Source organism: Triticum urartu, chromosome 7 (genome assembly GCF_003073215.2).
Source record: "Triticum urartu cultivar G1812 chromosome 7, Tu2.1, whole genome shotgun sequence".
In the NCBI taxonomy this organism is placed as follows: Eukaryota; Viridiplantae; Streptophyta; class Magnoliopsida; order Poales; family Poaceae; genus Triticum; species Triticum urartu.
The window spans coordinates 2,671,790-2,682,600 of NC_053028.1; the positions used below are offsets into that span (position 1 = coordinate 2,671,790).

General features: G+C 47.0%; 1 pseudogene; it reads left to right on the plus strand.

Moving 5' to 3' along the window:
- The first annotated feature begins 409 nt into the window (after nucleotides 1-409).
- LOC125525117 lies at nucleotides 410-9,241 on the plus strand (annotated as a pseudogene).
- The last annotated feature ends 1,570 nt before the right edge of the window (nucleotides 9,242-10,811 follow it).

Here is a 10,811-nt window from a genome sequence, read left to right on the forward strand (position 1 = left end):
CCCGTGGTTCTTCTCCCGGCTGCACCGACCCGCGTCACCGCTGCGTCGCCCCTTCGGGCCGTAGTGCCGCGGCCCGCGGTCCCCCGCCGCCCCGAGGGCGTCCGCTCTAGGCCGTCCTGTGGCTTCATCGACCCTCGCGCCGCCGCTGCGTCGCCCCGTCGGGCCGTAGCGAGTGTGGCTAGCGGTCCACGCCGCCGTCCCGAGGCCGTCCCCGCGGCTGCACCGACTCGCGAACCGCCGTTGCGTCGCCCCTTCGGGCCACAACGGCGCGGCCCGCGGTCCCCGCCGTCGCCCCGAGGTCTTCCCGCCGTCGCCCCGACCCGCCTGCCGCCGCTGCGTCGCCCCTTCGGGCCATAGCGCGGCGGCCCACGGTCCACTTCGTCGTCCACACGCGTTGACTTCCCGTGGTATGCGCCGCGCCGTCTCCCTTGGCGCGGGAACGCCACTGTCCGCGCCGGTCTTCTTCACGCTGTCAGGGTTCTTCGCCTACTTCGAGCATCGCCGCCGCGTTTCTAACCTAGCCGCCGCCGCCATCAGGCCGCTGCCGCTGCTCTTCTTTGGTCGCCACCGCCGCTACCCACGTAGCCGCCGCCGCCGCCGCTCGTCCACCTTCTTCGTCTTCGTCCAGCATCAGCCCGTCGCCAGCGTCGCCGTCATCTACCACGACCACTTCGTCTACTCCGACAACCGCGGGCGACACCGGCCCCGTGCCGATTGGCGCCGCAACCGTCGTCGAGTCCTTCTTTGCTGGCCTCTCCGACTTCTTCGACATGGCGTACAGCTCGTGCAGGTCCCAGTCCACGCATGCCCGGTATTGGCAACACCGCCGCGTGCCTTCGTCCACGACGTCTTCCCGGGCCTGGCAAGCCTGGTGCGGCGCTTCGTCAACTTCGTCTTCGTCCGTCTACGCATGCCCGGTGCTGGCAACACCGACGCGTGCCTTCTTCTATGATGTGTCCCCGGGTTTGGCAACCCCGCCGTGACGCGTCGTCAACAACATCTTCTTTCCGGCGCACCACTACTTCGACACCACTGCGCCCATGCTAACTCGGCGTCTTCTTGCGCCCGCGGCTCCACGGCGACTTCCTCGACACCGGCTACCCCGACTCGACATCGACCACGACATTTTCCGCACGGCTACCTCGACCACGGCTCCACCACCATACGCTCTCGGCTACCTCGACAAACGGCACAAAGGGCTACCGCCTTGCTTGAGCAACCTCGTCGGTTGCCACTCCAGCCACGACTCCGCGATGCGTCGACCGTTACGACTGTGGGGGGTGTCCGTCGGCTTGCCTTCGGATTCTTCTCCAGTCTCACCGTCTGCGTCGCTACCGTTGTGACTGCGGGGGGATGTTGAGTATAATGTTTATTAGGAAAGACGAGATAGACTAGGATTTGTTCTGGCTTGTCTTGTACTCCAAGTAGATGATTGTACTCCTATATATATACCCACGAGGCTCAAGCAATACAATGACTATTTCACCAATCCTCTCTCTCCCTTTCAACACAGAGTAACCACCTGGACTGTGCAGAAGCAACGACGTGCATAGATTACTACTTCATCTCGTATGGTGCAGCGACTAATCTGGTCTCCGAGATAAATATGTTTCCTTTCCCGTCTTGGTTTCTGCATCAAAGCGGACACCACTGTTTTGGTTGGTGCTCTTCTTATCTTGGGCGATCGTGTAAAATGTATTACCATTTATCTCGTACCCTTTGAAAGTCATTATATTCGAAGATGGTAACTGGGACAGCAAGTACAGGTCATCTTCAATAGAGGTGTCATGCATGGTACGTGCTTGCAACCAGCTGGTGAAACTCCTGGTTTGTTCACGTGTAATCCAGTCATCAGACCGCTCCGGATGTTTGGAGCGTAGCAAATTCTTGTGTTCATCCATATACGGAGCCACCAAGGCGGAATTCTGTAGAACTGTGTAGTGTGCTTCAGTGAGAGAATGTCCGTCCATACATATTATTTGTTCCCCTCCTAGCGTGCCTTTTCCATCCAGTCTGCCCTTATGCCGCGATTCAGGAACACCAATCGGCTTAAGGTCAGGAATAAAGTCAATACAAAACTCAATGACCTCCTCATTTTGACGGCCCTTGGAGATGCTTCCTTCTGGCCTAGCACGGTTATGAACATATTTCTTTTAAGACTCCCATGAACCTCTCAAAGGGGAACATATTGTGTAGAAATACAGGACCCAAAACATTAATCTCTTCGCATAGGTGGACTAGGACGTGCATCATGATGTTGAAGAAGGATGGTGGGAACACCAACTCGAAACTGACAATACATTGCACCAAATCATTCTATAACCTTGGTATGATTTCTAGATCGATTACCTTCTGAGAGATTGCATTGAGAAATGCACATAGCTTCACAATGGCTAATCGAACGTTTTCCGGTAGAAGCCCCCTCAATGCAACCGGAAGCAGTTGCGTCATAATCACGTGGCAATCATGAGACTTTAGGTTCTGGAACTTTTTCTCTGCCATGTTTATTATTCCCTTTATATTCGACGAGAAGCCAGACGGTACCTTAATACTGAGCAGACATTCAAAGAAGATTTCCTTCTCTTCTTTGGTAAGAGCGTAGCTTGCATGACCCTGATGTATGCCGTCTTTTTCGTGCATACATTGCTGGTCCTCCCGTGCCTCAGATGTATCTTTTGTCTTCCCATACACGCCCAAGAAGCCAAGCAGGGTCACACAAAGATTCTTCATCACGTGCATCACGTCGATTGCGGAGCGGACCTCGAGGTCTTTCCAATAGGGCAGGTCCCAAAATATAGATTTCTTCTTCCACATGGGTGCGCGTCCGTCAGCGTCATTCGGAACAGGTTGTCCACCAGGACCCTTTCCAAAGACCACCTTCAAATCCTTAACCATATCATGTACATCAGCACCAGTACGGTGGCGAGGCTTCGTCCGGTGATCCGCCTCACCTTTGAAATGCTTGCCTTTCTTTCTTACGGGATGCCTGCTCGGAAGAAATCGACGATGTCCCAGGTACACATTCTTATTAGCCAAATATATACTGTCGGTATCGTCCAAACAGTGCATGCATGCGCGGTATCCCTTGTTTGTCTGTCCTGAAAGGTTACTGAGAGCAGGCCAATCATTGATGGTCACGAACAGCAACGCCTTTAGGTCAAATTCTTCCCCCATGTGCTCATCCCACGCACGTACACCTGTTCCATTCCACAGTTGTAAGAGTTCTTCAACTAATGGCCTTAGGTACACATCAATGTCGTTGCCGGGTTGCTTAGGGCCTTGGATGAGCACTGGCATCATAATGAACTTCCGCTTCATGCACAACCAAGGAGGAAGGTTATACAAACATAGAGTCACAGGTCAGGTGCTATGGTTGCTGCTCTGCTCCCCAAAAGGATTAATGCCATCTGCGCTTAGATCAAACCATACGCTCCTTGCGTCATCTGCAAACTCCTTCCTGTACTTTCTTTCGATTTTTCTCCTCTGTGACCCGTCAGCGGGTACTCTCAACTTTCCGTCTTTCTTACGGTCTTCTCTGTGCCATCGCATCGCCTTGGCATGCTCTTTGTTTTGGAACAAACATTTCAACCATGGTATTATAGGAGCATACCACATCACCTTGGCAGGAATCTTATTCCTGGGGCGCCGGCCCTCGACATCACCAGGGTCATCGCGGCTGATCTTATAGCGCAATGCACCACATACCGGGCAAGCGTTCAAATCCTCGTACTCACCGCGGTAGAGGATGCAATCATTAGGGCATGCATGTATCTTCTGCACCTCTAACCCTAGAGGGCAGACAGCCTTCTTTGCTTCGTACGTACTGTCGGGCAATTCTTTGTCCTTTGGAAGCATATCCTTTATCATTACCAGCAACTTTCCAAATCCCTTGTCAGATACACCATTCTCTGCCTTCCATTGCAGCAATTCCAGTGTGGTGCCCAGCTTTTTCTTGTCACCTACGCAATTCGGGTACAACAATTTTTTGTGATCCTCTAACATGCGCTGCAACTTCTTCTTCTCCAAATCACTTGCGCAGTTTCTCTTTGCATCGGCAATGGCCCGACCTAGATCATCAACGGGCTCATCTGATGCCTCTTCTTCAGCTTCTTCCCGCATTGCCGGCTCAGCTTCTTCCCGCATTACCGGCTCAGCTTCTTCCCCCATTGTTGTATCATCGTATTCAGGGAACCCATGGCCAGGATAGCTGTCATCGTCCTCTTCTTCTTCATTGTCTTCCATCATAACCCCTCTTTCTCCGTGCTTGGTCCAAACATTATAGTGGGGCATGAAACCGGACTCAAACAGGTGGACGTGAATGGTTCTTGACGTAGAGTAATTGTGACCATTCTTACAGCCAGCACATGGATAAGGCATAAAACCATCCGCCCGCTTGTTTGCCTCGGCCGCAATCAGAAAAGTATGCACGCCCTCAACGAACTGGGGAGAGCATCGGTCATCGTACATCCATTGCCGGCTCATCTTCATTACACAACACCGAATAGACCAAATTAATACAAGTTCATACATAAAGCTCATACAACACTTAAATGCAACAAACAAATAACTCTCTAGCTAAAGCATTTAAATGCAACAACAAATGCGATCAAGATCACAACTAAGGTAACAATGGATCCAACATCATAATGATACCAAGCCTCACTATCGATGGCATATTTTCTAATCTTTCTAATCTTCAAGCGCATTTTCTCCATCTTGATCTTGTGATCATCGACGACATCGGCAACATGCAACTCCAATTCCATCTTCTCCCCCTCAATTCTTTTCAATTTTTCTTTCAAGTACTCGTTTTCTCTTTCAACTAAATTTAACCTCTCGACAATAGGGTCGGTTGGAATTTCCGGTTCACATACCTCCTAGAAAAAATTTCTATGTCAACTTGATGGGCATAATTTGTCATAAACACGAAATGCAACTAGTTTTAAAAGAGAATATATATACCACATCCGAATCATTGCAAGAGTAAATCAAGAAATGAGAGATGAAAGGACAAAGTTGCTAACCTTTGTGATCATTTCAATGGATGGGGGCCTTCAAATCTTGACAAAATTTGGGCAAAATGTGTGATGAGCTCGAGAGGAAGAGGGGAATAATAGAGAGGAGAGGGGAAAGGGGAAGAATAGAGCGAGCTCGGGTGGACGAAGGGTTTTACCTTGGACGACCTTTAGTACCGGTTCGTGCCAAGAACCGGTACTAAAGGGGATGGAGGGGCCCCAGTCTGACAACATCCTTCCACCACTCTCATTAGTACCGGTTCGTGGCACGAACCGGTGCTAAAGGTTCGCCACGAACCGGTACTAATGAAAGCGGCCCGGCTAGCCGTTGGAACCGGCAGTGCCGGCTCAAATACAAACCGGCACTAATGTGCTTCACGTTTGACCCTTTTTCTACTAGTGTATCTTTTGAAAGCCGTGCCCGCGGTTATGAGGCAGATGGGAATTTGTTAATGTCCGGTTGTAGAGAACTTGACACTTGACTTAATTAAAATACATCAACCGCGTGTGTAGCCGTGATGGTCTCTTTTCGGCGGAGTCCGGGAAGTGAACACGGTTTGGGTTATGTATGAACGTAAGTAGTTTCAGGATCACTTCTTGATCACTTCTAGCTTCGCGACTGTGCGTTGCATCTCTTCTCGCTCTCTTTTGCGTATGTTAGCCACCATATATGCTTAGTGCTTGCTGCAGCCCCACCTCATCACTTCATCCTTCCTATAAGCTTAAATAGTCTTGATCTCATGGGTGTGAGATTGCTGAGTCCTCGTGACTCACAGATTCTACCAAAACAGTTGCAGGTGCCGACAATGCCAGTGCAGGTGACGCAACCGAGCTCAAGTGGGAGTTCGATGAGGAACATGGTCGTTACTATGTTTCGTTCCGTGGTGATCAGTAGTGGAGCCCAGTTGGGACGATCGGGGATCTAGCATTTGGGGTTGTCTTCTTTCATTTTGGTTCCGTAGTCGGACCTTGAGTGTACACTGAATGATGTATGTTTAATTTATGTATTGTGTAAAGTGGCGATTGTAAGCCAACTCTTTATCCCATTCCTGTTCATTACATGGGATTGTGTGAAGATGACCCTTCTTGCGACTAAACCACCATGCGGTTATGCCTCTAAGTCGTTCCTCCACACGTGGGAGATATAGCCGCATCGTGGGCGTTACATGAACCTCATTACAGGCACCAAAAAAAGTCCATATCACTGGCCACACTAGTCACTGGCAGGATGCTAGATCTAAGACAGAGGTTAAGTTAGTCTGTCAAGTGTCAACAAACACTCAAGTATTTCTTGCACACACTCTTGCATAATTTCACAAAAAGTAGTGGTAAATTGCAAAGAAGAGTCCTCACTCCCGATAGCTCTGTTTTCAGTTTAAGGTTTTAATTTGGAAATGGAAGTCTTTTAGTTTCAATTTAATTGTTTAATTTGGAAATGGAACTCTTTTAATTTCTGTTTCTGTCTTTATGTTTTATTTGTTTTCATTTCAGGTGTGGAGCTACTTCACTGTCAATAGCCCAATTGTTTTTCGTCTTTTTATGAACAGGAAGATGAAGGATGTCCTTCAAATGTTAAATGAACTAGTTGCGAAGATGAACAGTTTCCATTTCCTACAACATATTGAGGCACCAAGTGTGGTTCATCCGCAAACACACTCTCATGTCAATGAATCAGAGATTATAGGCAGACAAGACGAGAAGGAACTTTTGGTGAAGATATTGCTTGACCATTCTGCCAAGAACACTGATAATAATAATGTCATGGTGCTCCCCATAATTGGTATGGGGGGAATCGGTAAGACCACCATTGCCCAACTTGTGCGTAATGACAAGAGAGTGGTGCATCATTTTGAGTTAGTCATATGTGTCTGTGTCTCTGACAAGTTCGTTATTGAAGAAATAATCTGATCTGTAATAGAAGTGGCCACGATGAAGAAGTGTGATTTGACTCAGATGGAGGCACTACAGAAGGAACTTTGTGGGGTTTTGGACAAGAAAAGGTACCTCCTAGTGTTGGATGATGTTTGGAATGAAGATGGACAGAAGTGGGATGCTATGAGATCATTGCTAAACTCACATGCTCGCTCAAGTAAGGCTCGCCCAGGTAGTGCTATAATTGTGACAAGCCGTAGCAATCAAGTTGGTTCTATCATGGTTACACTTCCTCCACATCAGATATCACTTCTGGATGAGGACCAATCATGGGAGTTTTTTCAAAGAAACGCATTTGCAAGTGAAGTGGAAAATTCCTGTGAATTGATTTCAGTCGCAATGATCATTGTCCACAAGTGTAAGGGATTGCCTCTTGCTATCAAGACAATAGCAACTTTACTTCGGTCGAAGCATCACAATCTGTGGTATTCTGTTCTGGATAGTGATGTTTGGAAAGATGACATCCTCACAACCACTGGGATAGTACCTGCACTACGGCTAAGCTATGATCACTTGTCATCAGAAGAAAAGATATGTTTTTCCTTCTGTGCTATTTTCCCCAAGGATAGCGGAATGGTTAAAGGCACGTTGATTCAGCTATGGATGGCAAATGACTTTATTGCATCAGAAATAAGAGGCCGCCAAATTTTTGATGTGCTAGTTTGGAGATGTTTTCTCCAAGATATGAAGACTCAAGAGAATGACTACATCTACCGACTAACTACATGCAAGATGCATGACCTCATGCATGATCTTGCTGACTTTGTAAGCGGAAATGAATGCTGCATTCCGCCAGAATCTTCATCACGTCAAGAAATTCTGCATGGGTCCATAGATACAAGTTCATTACAGCATGAGGTTCGACATTTGTCACTTGATTATGTCAATAATAGTACTATTGCAGCCATGGAGGAAATTCTAGCTCCCCGGCCCCGCACGATATTAGACCAAAGGAAGTTGAAGTTCATTAATGAGACTTCTCTAGACACGGGCAAGTCTTTGATTATGGCCATGTCTAAATTCATGTCCTTGCGAGCATTGAAGACACACTCATTTGAGACACATACAAGCACGCCTAGCAGCTTACAAAAGGTTGGCTTTACCACTAGGCCGCGAGTAGCTCTGCGGCTGGATAAGAGATGGCCTGTATTTAACTATGCTGTGACCGTTTGAATTCAAAATTTTCAAATTATTCGAGATTTTTTGCTCGGTATGCGTAGTTCTCGAGGGGGGGCGGTAACCGCGCGAGATCTCGGAATTTCGCTCGGTACCCAAAACAGTGGACACATATGGCAAATTTGAAGCATCTTCGCTATCTAGATTGTTCTTATTCTAGTATATCTGCACTGCCTAAAACCACTGCCATGCTATATAGCTTGCAAACATTGAAGCTCATTAATTGTCCAAGCCTTAAGAAATTACCAGAGGGCTTGAGATATATGAGCAGTCTTCGGTACATCTTTCTCAATGGGTGTGATAGTTTGGAGCGCATGCCACAAGCTGTTGGCCAGCTGAATTCTCTACAGACACTGACGAATTATGTCATTGATAGTGATGTAGGTCGTGGAATTGATCAGCTGAAGAATTTGAATCTAGGTGGCGCTCTTGCTTTGACGGAGCTGAGAAAAGTGCACAATGCAGAAAATGCTAAACAAGGCAATTTGTCTGGCAAGCATAATTTGAAACGATTGTTACTCGATTGGTATGGACCTTGTAGCACGAGCGATGGAGATGAAGTGGATACTAATCCAGAAGGGATATTAGAGGCCCTTCGTCCTCACAAAAGTCTTGAAGCTTTACTGATATTTGATTATATCGGTGCCAAATTCTCATCATGGATGCATGACTCTACACTGTTAAAACATCTGAGCGAACTTTGGCTGAGTAGCTGCATGAACTGCAAGGATGTTCCACCATTATGGCAGCTGCCCTCTCTTGTGTTATTGCGTTTGAGTGGTTTGGATAGCTTGACAAGTATGTGCGTTGGTAATGATGATACAGACATTGGGGAATCCTGTATGTCTCCACCACCCTTCTTTCCTAAATTGGAAACTATGATTCTTTACAACATGTATAAGCTAGAGAGATGGCACGAGGAGGTGACAGGACAAGCAGCGGTTGTATCATTTCCTCAGCTCAAGAAGCTAGAGATTTATGACTGCCCAAGGTTAGAGACACTACCGAAGGGGCTCTTACAGCAGCTTCCAACCCTCAAGAAACTATCTATCAATCACTGCCCCAAGTTGAAGGGAACATGCTCTGGCACAAACTGGAATTTGAGTCCCAGCGTTTGATTGGGATGCATGTACGCGAGCCAACCAGGTTTGGTGGGCTGGCAGAGCATCAGGCAACCAAATGGATGTCTGATAGGAAAAAGCAACAGAAATTAGCCATAGTCAACATCTCCACTATTACAGACCCCAAATGCACAATGGAAAACATGCGCAAATGATATCAACTATCAACTACTGGAGATCCGCAGCATGAGGAGGGTCACTTCCACACCATCCTAAGAAGCTCGCCCAGCAACAGCCGTTGACTCCTTGATTACCATCATGGCCGTAATGAAAATGCAGAATGAAGGTTTCAGTTAGCAGCAACGGAATGACACACCCATGCTCTCAACTGGAAGATGATCCACAGGAAAGAATTTACCTAGTAGCTAAAGTATGTACTTCAAGGCCAGATTCTGAAAAACAAAAATCTGGTACTATCATAAATTAGACCTACCAGGTCTCTGTTTCTTCTCAGTTCTCAGCTTCGAATAGTAGATATATCCCACCTTTTTATTGAGGGGATGGACTCTCTCTGCTCGCTGGAGCAGCTTGGATCTCACTGGAAAAGCAGAGGAAGAGCAGGAAAAGTAAATGAAGAAAAACAGCGATTTGGGTCGCCTTCCTTTGTTAATTTTTAGGGTTGTGTAAGAGACTACACATTGCCTCTCCCATTTACAACTTGTTGCCGCGCAACTGTACCAGGCTTTGCGCCATCTGGTGTACCTTGCTGAGGGCAACACCATGAATTGAAATCCAGTATTTATCATTCCAGCTAGCGATACTAGCATGAACTGAAATCTGTTATTATCAATGTAGACTGAAATTTGTCAGTGCATGTTACTCAGTCTTCGAGTAGGCACTGTTACTTGCATGAAAATGGAAGTATCCAGTGACTGGATTTTTCTGTAGCTCACAAAATAGCTGAAAAATGTTGGGAGTTCCAAGTCAGGCCGATGCTCCTTGTCGTTGCCCTTTTTAGCTGACACTCTTAAGAGTGTGGCGACAAAGAATCAAAAATTCGTATTGCAAAGACATGGACTTTTTGGACTGAATTTCTGATGATGTATATAACTGAAAAAATCTTCAAGTAGTCACTGTACTGTATGAAAGATTTCAATGGCTGAGATATTCAAGTAGGTCCAGAATTCATTGACTGAATCTGCTGCTTACCTAAACTTATGGCAGACCGAGTTCACTGAAGAAAAGAACTCTGAAGAACACTGAAGTACATCAGGGTTCAGTTAAGTTCAGTTAGTTTTTTTTTATCAGTTAGTTCAGGGTCAGTTAAGTTCAGTTAGTGGATGGCCAAGACGGCCCGATCGAGGAGCGATAAGCGAAGATTCATGGCCTGAAGTGTTATGATAACACTGTCCGTCGTCTTTCAAATTTTGGCGATGCTACCTGATTTACAATTTAATTAAGTCAAGTGTCAAACTCTCGGTATAAGATGAAAGCAGAGTTGTCTGCCAACTCTCAGTTTTATGCCCAGCTGGAAGCAGTCTCGACCGTACTATGCTGTAACAACTAGAGTAGCATTTGTTTCAGATGAACTCTTTCAGCTATGCGGATGCTCCTTGTTGTCAATTAC